Source organism: Pseudophryne corroboree, chromosome 1 (genome assembly GCF_028390025.1).
Source record: "Pseudophryne corroboree isolate aPseCor3 chromosome 1, aPseCor3.hap2, whole genome shotgun sequence".
NCBI lineage: Eukaryota > Metazoa > Chordata > Amphibia > Anura > Myobatrachidae > Pseudophryne > Pseudophryne corroboree.
In genome coordinates, this window is record NC_086444.1 from 1,216,860,455 (window position 1) to 1,216,873,699 (window position 13,245).

Here is a 13,245-nt window from a genome sequence, read left to right on the forward strand (position 1 = left end):
ACTTGATGCAAATACCCCTTATTGACACACACAACACAAATACACCTACTGACACAGGTGCCACTTACTGACACCACTTTTTTGACACACACACTGACACAAACACACTTCATGACATGAATTCATATCCCACCCCCAGTACGAAGACTGAAACACATCAGCTGGTGGCTTGGCAATCACATCTCTTTGTAGCTTAACCTTTTGCACTTGTTATCAGCAGAAGCCGGGTCTGACTCTCCTCTCCTCTTCTAGTCCGACTGACTCCGCACTGGGTGTTCGTCTCTTCTCAGTGACGCTGGGGGGAGGCGTGCCCCTGCAAGCCAGAGAGCTACTGCTGTAGCTCTGTAGCTCTTCGTGCAGCTGCTCAGTGCGACTGTGTGTAAGTGGCAGTTGTGTCTGAGGCAGAGCAGCTCAGCCAGGGGGCCCCTTGAGACAGGGGGGCCTGGGGTACATACCCCCGTGACCCCCCCTTAATCCGGCTCTGGTGAGTGCACGAACCCACACAGGGGGCTTTCTACCGCTCGTCCCGCTGTTGGCATACTGGTGGCCGGGATCCCAGAGTCATTATTCTGACTGTTGGGATCACGGCCACTGTTATTCCATACCCAATGCGGTGGGGCAGATGTAACATGTGCAGACAGAGAAACAATATAACCCACCCAAGTCTAAACCTCTCTACACATGTTACATCTGCTTTGTCTGCAGTGCACATGTGGGGTGATTCCGAGTTGTTCGCTCGCTAGCTGCTTTTAGCAGCATTGCACATGCTAGGCCGCCGCCCTCTGGGAGTGTATAATCGCTTAGCAGAATTGCAAACGAAAGAGTAGCAGAATTGCGAATAGAAAATTCTTAGCAGTTTCTGAGTAGCTCGAGACTTACTCCTACACTGCGATCAGCTCAGCCCGTTTCGTTCCTGGTTTGACGTCACAAACACGGCCTGCGTTCAGACAGCCACTCCCCCGTTTCTCCAGACACTCCCGTGTTTTATCCTGGCACGCCTGCGTTTTTACGCACACTCCCAGAAAACGGTGAGTTTCCGCCCAGAAACACCCACTTCCTGTCAATCACACTCCGATCACTTCAACAATGAAAATTATTCGTTCTGCCGTGAGTAAATCTACTAAGTTTTGTGCTAAAATACTTAGCGCATGCGCACTGCGTACCATGCGCATGCGCATTTTCGCATTAATCGCTCCGTTGCGAAAATCGGCAACGAGCGAACAACTCGGAATGACCCCCATGGTTTTGCCCAATTGCTAACTTTTTTGGTTTACTAACAACTCTGAATAACCCCCAATGTTTGTGTTTTGTACTCAGTGTTAATAGTTAATGTAACTTATTTTATTTAGTGATATTTTGTTTGCAGGGTATTGGGACATATTTGCTGTTACTGTTGGTGACAATTATAGGGTAAATAAAGGTAGGAATGGATGGATCTGACTAGTGGAGACCCCAAGCAGTATCCTAGAACCCTAGTATTGTTTAGGACCCCTAGGTTCTTATTCTGGGTCTGTCGGCAGGAGCATAATTCTGCAGTAAAATAATGTTTCCCTGTATCAGACTTACATATTACACGTTATCAGATCACATACAGGGTGTGTAAGATCAGTATTCTCTCTTACTGTATGTAACATAACCCTGTAATTCTAATGATTATATTTCTCACTAGAGATGAGCGGGTTCGGTTCCTCTGAATCCGAACCCGCCCGAACTTCATGTTTTTTTACACGGGTCCGAGCGACTCGGATCTTCCCGCCTTGCTCGGTTAACCCGAGCGCGCCCGAACGTCATCATCACGCTGTCGGATTCTCGCGAGGCTCGGATTCTATCGCGAGACTCGGATTCTATATAAGGAGCCGCGCGTCGCCGCCATTTTCACACGTGCATTGAGAGTCATAGGGAGAGGACGTGGCTGGCGTCCTCTCCGTTTAGAGAAGAGAGAGACACAGTATTTTTGGGGAGCATTATTAGGAGGAGTACTACTATACTCCTGTATACTACTATACTACTTGCTGAAGTGATATTATTTTATAGATTAGATAGTGTGACTGTAAGTGTATTATCTGACTTGTGGGGGAGACACTGACAGTGGGGAGCAGTTAGAGTCTGAGAGCAGGACTCAGGAGTACATACTACATAATATAACGTACAGTGCACACTTTTGCTGCCAGAGTCAGTGCCACACTGCCATTGTTGTGACCACACTGACCACCAGTATAATAATATATTTTGTGATTGTCTGCTTAGGCCTCGGAGTACTAGTTGCAAGTTGCAACGTGACCTGACCACCAGTTTAATAATCAATCACCACCAGTTTAATATATATATATATATATATATATATATATAATTGTATATAATATATATATATATAATATTGTATACCACCTACCCGTGGTTTTTTTTTTTTCATTCTTCTTTATACTATTACATACTACTATAGTAGCTTACTGTAGCAGACTGCGGTGCTGTGCTGACCTGACAGTGTCCAGCAGGTCCGTCATCAGTCATTACATAATAAATATATATAGTACCTGTCCGGCTGCAGTACTAGTGATATTATATTGATTTCATCTCATTATCAATAATTTATCATCCAGTCTAGACTCTATATTAGCAGCAGACACAGAACGTTAGTCCACGGCTGTAGCTACCTCTGTGTCGGCACTCGGCAGTCCATCCATAATTGTATACCACCTACCCGTGGTTTTTTTTTCTTTCTTCTTTATACATACTACATCTCATTATCATCCAGTCTATATTAGCAGCAGACACAGTACGTTAGTCCACGGCTGTAGCTACCTCTGTGTCGGCACTCGGCAGTCCATCCATAATTGTATACCACCTACCCGTGGTTTTTTTTTTCTTTCTTCTTTATACATACTACATCTCATTATCATCCAGTCTATATTAGCAGCAGACACAGTAAGGTAGTCCACGGCTGTAGCTACCTCTGTGTCGGCACTCGGCAGTCCATCCATAATTGTATACCACCTACCCGTGGTTTTTTTTTCTTTCTTCTTTATACATACTACATCTCATTATCATCCAGTCTATATTAGCAGCAGACACAGTACGGTAGTCCACGGCTGTAGCTACCTCTGTGTCGGCACTCGGCAGTCCATCCATAATTGTATACCACCTACCCGTGTTTTTTTTTTTCTTTCCTCTTTATACATACTACATCTCATTATCATCCAGTCTATACTAGCAGCAGACACAGTACGGTAGTCCACGGCTGTAGCTACCTCTGTGTCGGCACTCGGCAGTCCATCCATAATTGTATACCACCTACCCGTGGTTTTTTTTTTCTTTCTTCTTTATACATACTACATCTCATTATCATCCAGTCTATATTAGCAGCAGACACAGAACGTTAGTCCACGGCTGTAGCTACCTCTGTGTCGGCACTCGGCAGTCCATCCATAATTGTATACCACCTACCCGTGGTTTTTTTTTCTTTCTTCTTTATACATACTACATCTCATTATCATCCAGTCTATATTAGCAGCAGACACAGTACGTTAGTCCACGGCTGTAGCTACCTCTGTGTCGGCACTCGGCAGTCCATCCATAATTGTATACCACCTACCCGTGGTTTTTTTTTTCTTTCTTCTTTATACATACTACATCTCATTATCATCCAGTCTATATTAGCAGCAGACACAGTAAGGTAGTCCACGGCTGTAGCTACCTCTGTGTCGGCACTCGGCAGTCCATCCATAATTGTATACCACCTACCCGTGGTTTTTTTTTCTTTCTTCTTTATACATACTACATCTCATTATCATCCAGTCTATATTAGCAGCAGACACAGTACGGTAGTCCACGGCTGTAGCTACCTCTGTGTCGGCACTCAGCAGTCCATCCATAATTGTATACCACCTACCCGTGTTTTTTTTTTTCTTTCCTCTTTATACATACTACATCTCATTATCATCCAGTCTATATTAGCAGCAGACACAGTACGGTAGTCCACGGCTGTAGCTACCTCTGTGTCGGCACTCGGCAGTCCATCCATAATTGTATACCACCTACCCGTGGTTTTTTTTTTCTTTCTTCTTTATACATACTACATCTCATTATCATCCAGTCTATATTAGCAGCAGACACAGTACGGTAGTCCACGGCTGTAGCTACCTCTGTGTCGGCACTCGGCAGTCCATCCATAATTGTATACCACCTACCCGTGGTTTTTTTTTCTTTCTTCTTTATACATACTACATCTCATTATCATCCAGTCTATATTAGCAGCAGACACAGTACGGTAGTCCACGGCTGTAGCTACCTCTGTGTCGGCACTCGGCAGTCCATCCATAATTGTATACTAGTATCCATCCATCTCCATTGTTTACCTGAGGTGCCTTTTAGTTGTGCCTATTAAAATATGGAGAACAAAAATGTTGAGGTTCCAAAATTAGGGAAAGATCAAGATCCACTTCCACCTCGTGCTGAAGCTGCTGCCACTAGTCATGGCCGAGACGATGAAATGCCAGCAACGTTGTCTGCCAAGGCCGATGCCCAATGTCATAGTACAGAGCATGTCAAATCCAAAACACCAAATATCAGTAAAAAAAGGACTCCAAAACCTAAAATAAAATTGTCGGAGGAGAAGCGTAAACTTGCCAATATGCCATTTACCACACGGAGTGGCAAGGAACGGCTGAGGCCCTGGCCTATGTTCATGGCTAGTGGTTCAGCTTCACATGAGGATGGAAGCACTCAGCCTCTCGCTAGAAAAATGAATAGACTCAAGCTGGCAAAAGCAGTAGCACCGCAAAGAACTGTGCGTTCTTCGAAATCCCAAATCCACAAGGAGAGTCCGACTCCAATTGTGTCGGTTGCGATGCCTGACCTTCCCAACACTGGACGTGAAGAGCTTTCCACCATTTGCACGCCCCCTGCAAGTGCTGGAAGGAGCACCCGCAGTCCAGTTCCTGATAGTCAGATTGAAGATGTCAGTGTTGAAGTACACCAGGATGAGGAGGATATGGGTGTTGCTGGCGCTGGGGAGGAAATTGACCAGGAGGATTCTGATGGTGAGGTGGTTTGTTTAAGTCAGGCACCCGGGGAGACACCTGTTGTCCGTGGGAGGAATATGGCCACTGACATGCCTGGTGAAAATACCAAAAAAATCAGCTCTTCGGTGTGGAAGTATTTCAACAGAAATGCGGACAACAGGTGTCAAGCCGTGTGTTGCCTTTGTCAAGCTGTAATAAGTAGGGGTAAGGACGTTAACCACCTCGGAACATCCTCCCTTATACGTCACCTGCAGCGCATTCACAATAAGTCAGTGACAAGTTCAAAAACTTTGGGTGACAGCGGAAGCAGTCCACTGACCAGTAAATACCTTCCTCTTGTAACCAAGCTCACGCAAACCACCCCACCACCAACTCCCTCAGTGTCAATTTCCTCCTTCCCCAGGAATGCCAATAGTCCTGCAGGCCATGTCACTGGCAATTCTGACGATTCCTCTCCTGCCTGGGATTCCTCCGATGCATCCTTGCGTGTAACGCCTACTGCTGCTGGCGCTGCTGTTGTTGCTGCTGGGAGTCGATGGTCATCCCAGAGGGGAAGTCGTAAGCCCACTTGTACTACTTCCAGTAAGCAATTGACTGTCCAACAGTCCTTTGCGAGGAAAATGAAATATCACAGCAGTCATCCTGCTGCAAAGCGGATAACTGAGGCCTTGACAACTATGTTGGTGTTAGACGTGCGTCCGGTATCCGCCGTTAGTTCACAGGGAACTAGACAATTTCTTGAGGTAGTGTGCCCCCGTTACCAAATACCATCTAGGTTCCACTTCTCTAGGCAGGCGATACCGAGAATGTACACGGACGTCAGAAAAAGACTCACCAGTGTCCTAAAAAATGCAGTTGTACCCAATGTCCACTTAACCACGGACATGTGGACAAGTGGAGCAGGGCAGGGTCAGGACTATATGACTGTGACAGCCCACTGGGAATGGACTCCCGCGGCGGCACCAGTAGCAGCATCTCGCAAACGCCAACTCTTTCCTAGGCAGGCTACGCTTTGTATCACCGCTTTCCAGAATACGCACACAGCTGAAAACCTCTTACGGCAACTGAGGAAGATCATCGCGGAATGGCTTACCCCAATTGGACTCTCCTGTGGATTTGTGGCATCGGACAACGCCAGCAATATTGTGTGTGCATTAAATATGGGCAAATTCCAGCACGTCCCATGTTTTGCACATACCTTGAATTTGGTGGTGCAGAATTTTTTAAAAAACGACAGGGGCGTGCAAGAGATGCTGTCGGTGGCCAGAAGAATTGCGGGACACCTTCGGCGTACAGGCACCACGTACAGAAGACTGGAGCACCACCAAAAACTACTGAACCTGCCCTTCCATCATCTGAAGCAAGAAGTGGTAACGAGGTGGAATTCAACCCTCTATATGCTTCAGAGGTTGGAGGAGCAGCAAAAGGCCATTCAAGCCTATACAATTGAGCACGATATAGGAGGTGGAATGCACCTGTCTCAAGCGCAGTGGAGAATGATTTCAACGTTGTGCAAGGTTCTGATGCCCTTTGAACTTGCCACACGTGAAGTCAGTTCAGACACTGCCAGCCTGAGTCAGGTCATTCCCCTCATCAGGCTTTTGCAGAAGAAGCTGGAGACATTGAAGGAGGAGCTAACACGGAGCGATTCCGCTAGGCATGTGGGACTTGTGGATGGAGCCCTTAATTCGCTTAACAAGGATTCACGGGTGGTCAATCTGTTGAAATCAGAGCACTACATTTTGGCCACCGTGCTCGATCCTAGATTTAAAGCCTACCTTGGATCTCTCTTTCCGGCAGACACAAGTCTGCTGGGGTTGAAAGACCTGCTGGTGAGAAAATTGTCAAGTCAAGCGGAACGCGACCTGTCAACAACATCTCCTCCTTCACATTCTCCCGCAACTGGGGGTGCGAGGAAAAGGCTCAGAATTCCGAGCCCACCCGCTGGCGGTGATGCAGGGCAGTCTGGAGCGACTGCTGATGCTGACATCTGGTCCGGACTGAAGGACCTGACAACGATTACGGACATGTCGTCTACTGTCACTGCATATGATTCTCTCACCATTGAAAGATTGGTGGAGGATTATATGAGTGACCGCATCCAATTAGGCACGTCACACAGTCCGTACTTATACTGGCAGGAAAAAGAGGCAATTTGGAGGCCCTTGCACAAACTGGCTTTATTCTACCTAAGTTGCCCTCCCACAAGTGTGTACTCCGAAAGAGTGTTTAGTGCCGCCGCTCACCTTGTCAGCAATCGGCGTACGAGGTTACATCCAGAAAATGTGGAGAAGATGATGTTCATTAAAATGAATTATAATCAATTCCTCCGCGGAGACATTGACCAGCAGCAATTGCCTCCACAAAGTACACAGGGAGCTGAGATGGTGGATTCCAGTGGGGACGAATTGATAATCTGTGAGGAGGGGGATGTACACGGTGATATATCGGAGGATGATGATGAGGTGGACATCTTGCCTCTGTAGAGCCAGTTTGTGCAAGGAGAGATTAATTGCTTCATTTTTGGTGGGGGTCCAAACCAACCCGTCATATCAGTCACAGTCGTGTGGCAGACCCTGTCACTGAAATGATGGGTTGGTTAAAGTGTGCATGTCCTGTTTATACAACATAAGGGTGGGTGGGAGGGCCCAAGGACAATTCCATCTTGCACCTCTTTTTTCTTTAATTTTTCTTTGCGTCATGTGCTGTTTGGGGAGTGTTTTTTGGAAGGGCCATCCTGCGTGACACTGCAGTGCCACTCTTAGATGGGCCCGGTGTTTGTGTCGGCCACTAGGGTCGCTTATCTTACTCACACAGCTACCTCATTGCGCCTCTTTTTTTCTTTGCGTCATGTGCTGTTTGGGGAGGGTTTTTTGGAAGGGCCATCCTGCGTGACACTGCAGTGCCACTCCTAGATGGGCCCGGTGTTTGTGTCGGCCACTAGGGTCGCTTATCTTACTCACACAGCTACCTCATTGCGCCTCTTTTTTTCTTTGCGTCATGTGCTGTTTGGGGAGGGTTTTTTGGAAGGGCCATCCTGCGTGACACTGCAGTGCCACTCCTAGATGGGCCAGGTGTATGTGTCGGCCACTAGGGTCGCTTATCTTACTCACACAGCTACCTCATTGCGCCTCTTTTTTTCTTTGCGTCATGTGCTGTTTGGGGAGGGTTTTTTGGAAGGGCCATCCTGCGTGACACTGCAGTGCCACTCCTAGATGGGCCAGGTATTTGTGTCGGCCACTAGGGTCGCTTATCTTACTCACACAGCTACCTCATTGCGCCTCTTTTTTTCTTTGCGTCATGTGCTGTTTGGGGAGGGTTTTTTGGAAGGGCCATCCTGCGTGACACTGCAGTGACACTCCTAGATGGGCCCGGTGTTTGTGTCGGCCACTAGGGTCGCTTATCTTACTCACACAGCTACCTCATTGCGCCTCTTTTTTTCTTTGCGTCATGTGCTGTTTGGGGAGGGTTTTTTGGAAGGGCCATCCTGCGTGACACTGCAGTGCCACTCCTAGATGGGCCCGGTGTTTGTGTCGGCCACTAGGGTCGCTTTTCTTACTCACACAGCTACCTCATTGCGCCTCTTTTTTTCTTTGCGTCATGTGCTGTTTGGGGAGGGTTTTTTGGAAGGGCCATCCTGCGTGACACTGCAGTGCCACTCCTAGATGGGCCCGGTGTTTGTGTCGGCCACTAGGGTCGCTTATCTTACTCACACAGCTACCTCATTGCGCCTCTTTTTTTCTTTGCGTCATGTGCTGTTTGGGGAGGGTTTTTTGGAAGGGCCATCCTGCGTGACACTGCAGTGCCACTCCTAGATGGGCCCGGTGTTTGTGTCGGCCACTAGGGTCGCTTATCTTACTCACACAGCTACCTCATTGCGCCTCTTTTTTTCTTTGCGTCATGTGCTGTTTGGGGAGGGTTTTTTGGAAGGGCCATCCTGCGTGACACTGCAGTGCCACTCCTAGATGGGCCAGGTGTTTGTGTCGGCCACTAGGGTCGCTTATCTTACTCACACAGCTACCTCATTGCGCCTCTTTTTTTCTTTGCGTCATGTGCTGTTTGGGGAGGGTTTTTTGGAAGGGCCATCCTGCGTGACATTGCAGTGCCACTCCTAGATGGGCCAGGTGTTTGTGTCGGCCACTAGGGTCGCTTATCTTACTCCCACAGCTACCTCATTGCGCCTCTTTTTTTCTTTGCGTCATGTGCTGTTTGGGGAGGGTTTTTTGGAAGGGCCATCCTGCGTGACACTGCAGTGCCACTCCTAGATGGGCCCGGTGTTTGTGTCGGCTACTAGGGTCGCTTATCTTACTCACACAGCTACCTCATTGCGCCTCTTTTTTTCTTTGCGTCATGTGCTGTTTGGGGAGGGTTTTTTGGAAGGGCCATCCTGCGTGACACTGCAGTGCCACTCCTAGATGGGCCCGGTGTTTGTGTCGGCCACTAGGGTCGCTTATCTTACTCACACAGCTACCTCATTGCGCCTCTTTTTTTCTTTGCGTCATGTGCTGTTTGGGGAGGGTTTTTTGGAAGGGCCATCCTGCGTGACACTGCAGTGCCACTCCTAGATGGGCCCGGTGTTTGTGTCGGCCACTAGGGTCGCTTATCTTACTCACACAGCTACCTCATTGCGCCTCTTTTTTTCTTTGCGTCATGTGCTGTTTGGGGAGGGTTTTTTGGAAGGGCCATCCTGCGTGACACTGCAGTGCCACTCCTAGATGGGCCAGGTGTTTGTGTCGGCCACTAGGGTCGCTTATCTTACTCACACAGCTACCTCATTGCGCCTCTTTTTTTCTTTGCGTCATGTGCTGTTTGGGGAGGGTTTTTTGGAAGGGCCATCCTGCGTGACACTGCAGTGCCACTCCTAGATGGGCCCGGTGTTTGTGTCGGCCACTAGGGTCGCCCAGCTTAGTCATCCAGCGACCTAGGTGCAAATTTTAGGACTAAAAATAATATTGTGAGGTGTGAGGTATTCAGAATAGACTGAAAATGAGTGTAAATTATGGTTTTTGAGGTTAATAATACTTTGGGATCAAAATGACCCCCAAATTCTATGATTTAAGCTGTTTTTTAGTGTTTTTTAAAAAAAACACCCGAATCCAAAACACACCCGAATCCGACAAAAAAAATTCGGTTAGGTTTTGCCAAAACGCGGTCGAACCCAAAACACGGCCGCGGAACCGAACCCAAAACCAAAACACAAAACCCGAAAAATTTCCGGCGCTCATCTCTATTTCTCACAGACTGTGGCTCTTTCATGACAAGCAGATGGTTAACATGAAAGCTCAGTGTTTATTTCCCAAGGGAACATTCAGAAATGTCTTTCTGCTGTATTGGCTGTTATACTTATTATTCTGCAGATCTGACTTTCACACAACTACTGTATAATTAATATGACCTCATGGTCTCACCACTGTAATTATGTACCTGGCACAGAGCAGCCAGGTGAGACATTGATATGGATAAATGCTGAGGTATAACCACAGGAGAATAAGCGGAGGGTGAAGGAACGCCCCACACACATCAGATAACATTATCTTGTATTATTTTCAGATGTAACCTGTGTGATACTCAGTCCCACTAGTTAAATACACCGGAGGCCAGACGTAAAGAGCAAAAGTTTCTGGAAGACAAATGTCACTGATACATTGATCCTGGATCACAGATAAAAGTTATTGATTTTATTTATCAGTTGATAACATTGCAGCTTCCAGCCTTATCATATACAGTATTAATATGAGTTACATGACACACAAGTATGGTGTAACGTACTAAACAATGTGCACTAAACCCCCATCACCTGATGAATGCCCCCTCCTGACTGAACTTGGGTCAACCAATCCAACCACACCCACCAGTAAATAAAGACACAGAGACTTGTATAAGGGGAAAGTAAGGTCAGCTTTATTTAAAACTAAACTATTTAATGATTTAACCGACTAGCATATCTATATAAATATAATACTAACATGGAAGAGTAAGAAAGGAAACCAGGAAAAAGTATGGTGGCACAGAAAGAACGGCCCCCACAGTGCAATATCGCCAACTGCATAACCACCTCAAATTTCCACATAGGGGGCGACCAGCCAGCCCCATGACCCTGCTCGAGGTATCCACCTCCTACCCCAATGACACACTAACATGAGGCCCACCTGGACCGGTAGTGCCGCTGACCCCGGTAGTGTATAATCAGCCTAAGACATGTATTGGAGGGGAGAGCACCTCAAGCTCACAAACAGATGGCAACTGCAACTGTTCTTTCCCCCCAGCCGAGGGCTGCACCGCCACCACACTCTATACTACCTCAGAAATACCCCTAACCAAATCCTCAATTAGGAACCAATCCTCGTCATTCAAATGCACCCCGTCTATCCTAAAAAGGTGTGCATCCCGAAACTTGATCAATAGGTGCTGGATCACACGTCCACCAAACTCTCGCACCCGGCGGCCAACCCGCCTTCTTCCCACATCTAGTGCCGCTGGAGACATCCCACCGTGCCAGACCCGCAGCGGAATAATCTCCGAACAGAAGATCACACAAAAAGGACACATCTCCGAAATCCTCTCCAGATCAGCTGAAATGGTGCCTCAACTCTACTGACGTATGAGACGTCAAATCAATACCTCCCAAATGAATAACGAGGACCATAGGAAAACCAAAACGATCTCACTGAACCAAACAACAATTCAAAAAGGGCACTCCAACGTAACCCGCAAACTCCCAGCCATCTAGCTTGCCCCAACACAGAAAACCATCGCTGACATCTCGCAAAGTGGGAATGGCCAGCCCAAAACACAAACGAGTGGCCAACAATCCAGATAGGATACACATTCACTCGAACACCTGTAGGAGGAATAAAACCACAAAAGTGAGACCCCAAAGGAATAAAGGAAAGTTAAGAAAGAAGTGAAAGACTGCCTAGGACAGCAAGAAAAATTCCTAGCAAGGGGGAGGGGAGGGTCGGGGAATCCCAACTTGACCAGAGGCAAAAACACAAACTTCCACCAGCCAGCAGAAAACACAACTAAAACTTGTGGTAAAACAAAAATTCCTCTTTACTCCCACCTACGGTGACGAGTGGCTAATCCCCAAGTTGGGAGGTGAGCTACTCACCGGAGACGAATATACCTCTTATAAGCACTGGACATCCAACGGCCCAGTGCCTTGATCTGTTCTACTGAGGTACCTGCCGCTGCGGCCGACATGGCAGCACCTATTCGGAAAGAATGCATCCCAAAATCTTTTAAGGGCAACCTGACCTCCTCTATACACCGCTTGAACACCCAGCCAAATTGAAAAAGGGTCATGGGTGATACATCAGCATGTATCAATCATGCTCCCTTCACCGAGGGGTGATGATTCAAATATCGCCTTGCCCAAACCACCAGACACACCTCCGCCCTCGAGCAGGCCGGCATGGATACCCAACGACCCCTTCCCAACTGGTCCGTCTTTCACCGATGAATACGACAAAGGACTGCCAATTCTTCAACAAAAACGTGCGAACAAAGTAGCGACGGGAAGCCCGCTTAGAAGGTGCCCCTAACTCCGACACCAATAAGGCCCCGTGATAAGCTATTACGAATGCCACGCTAAACAGTCAGACCTCAAACTCAGAGGAACAGTCTTCTGGCAAAGAAGTCAGCAACCGCGCAAGCAACGACAAATCAATAGGCCTTCGAGCATCCAGAGGCACGGGGGCCAGTCTGGCCCAACCCTTCAACGCCTACTGCACAAGAAAGCTCTTTGAAAGGTCCTCCACACCATTCACCCTGAAAAAATGAGACATCCCCGCAAGCGTTTTCACAACCATCACCCTGGACCTCCCCACAGCATATAAACCCTACATGAACTCAAGACTAAGCATCCTGCCGGTCTTACCTTGGTTCTCGCTGCGAGCAGCGAATCAACACCATTCAGCGCAAGCAGCTCGATAACTGCACAAGGTCCACGGGGCTATGGACTGATGAGCTAACCCATCCAATCCGGCTCGATAACCTGCCAGACATAAGATGGGCAAGACTCACCGATCTGGCAAGCAGATGGGGCAAGCATGAAAAAATGTGGCCAATCAAAACACGACAACGCATCAGCAATGTCCTTATTTACCCCCGGCACATGTCACGCCAAAAATGGGCCGATCATCCTTCCAAGCCTAACTTTCTTCATGACTTTCTCCCGCAATATCCATGGATACTCCCTAGCAGAACGTAAATTCAGAGGCGA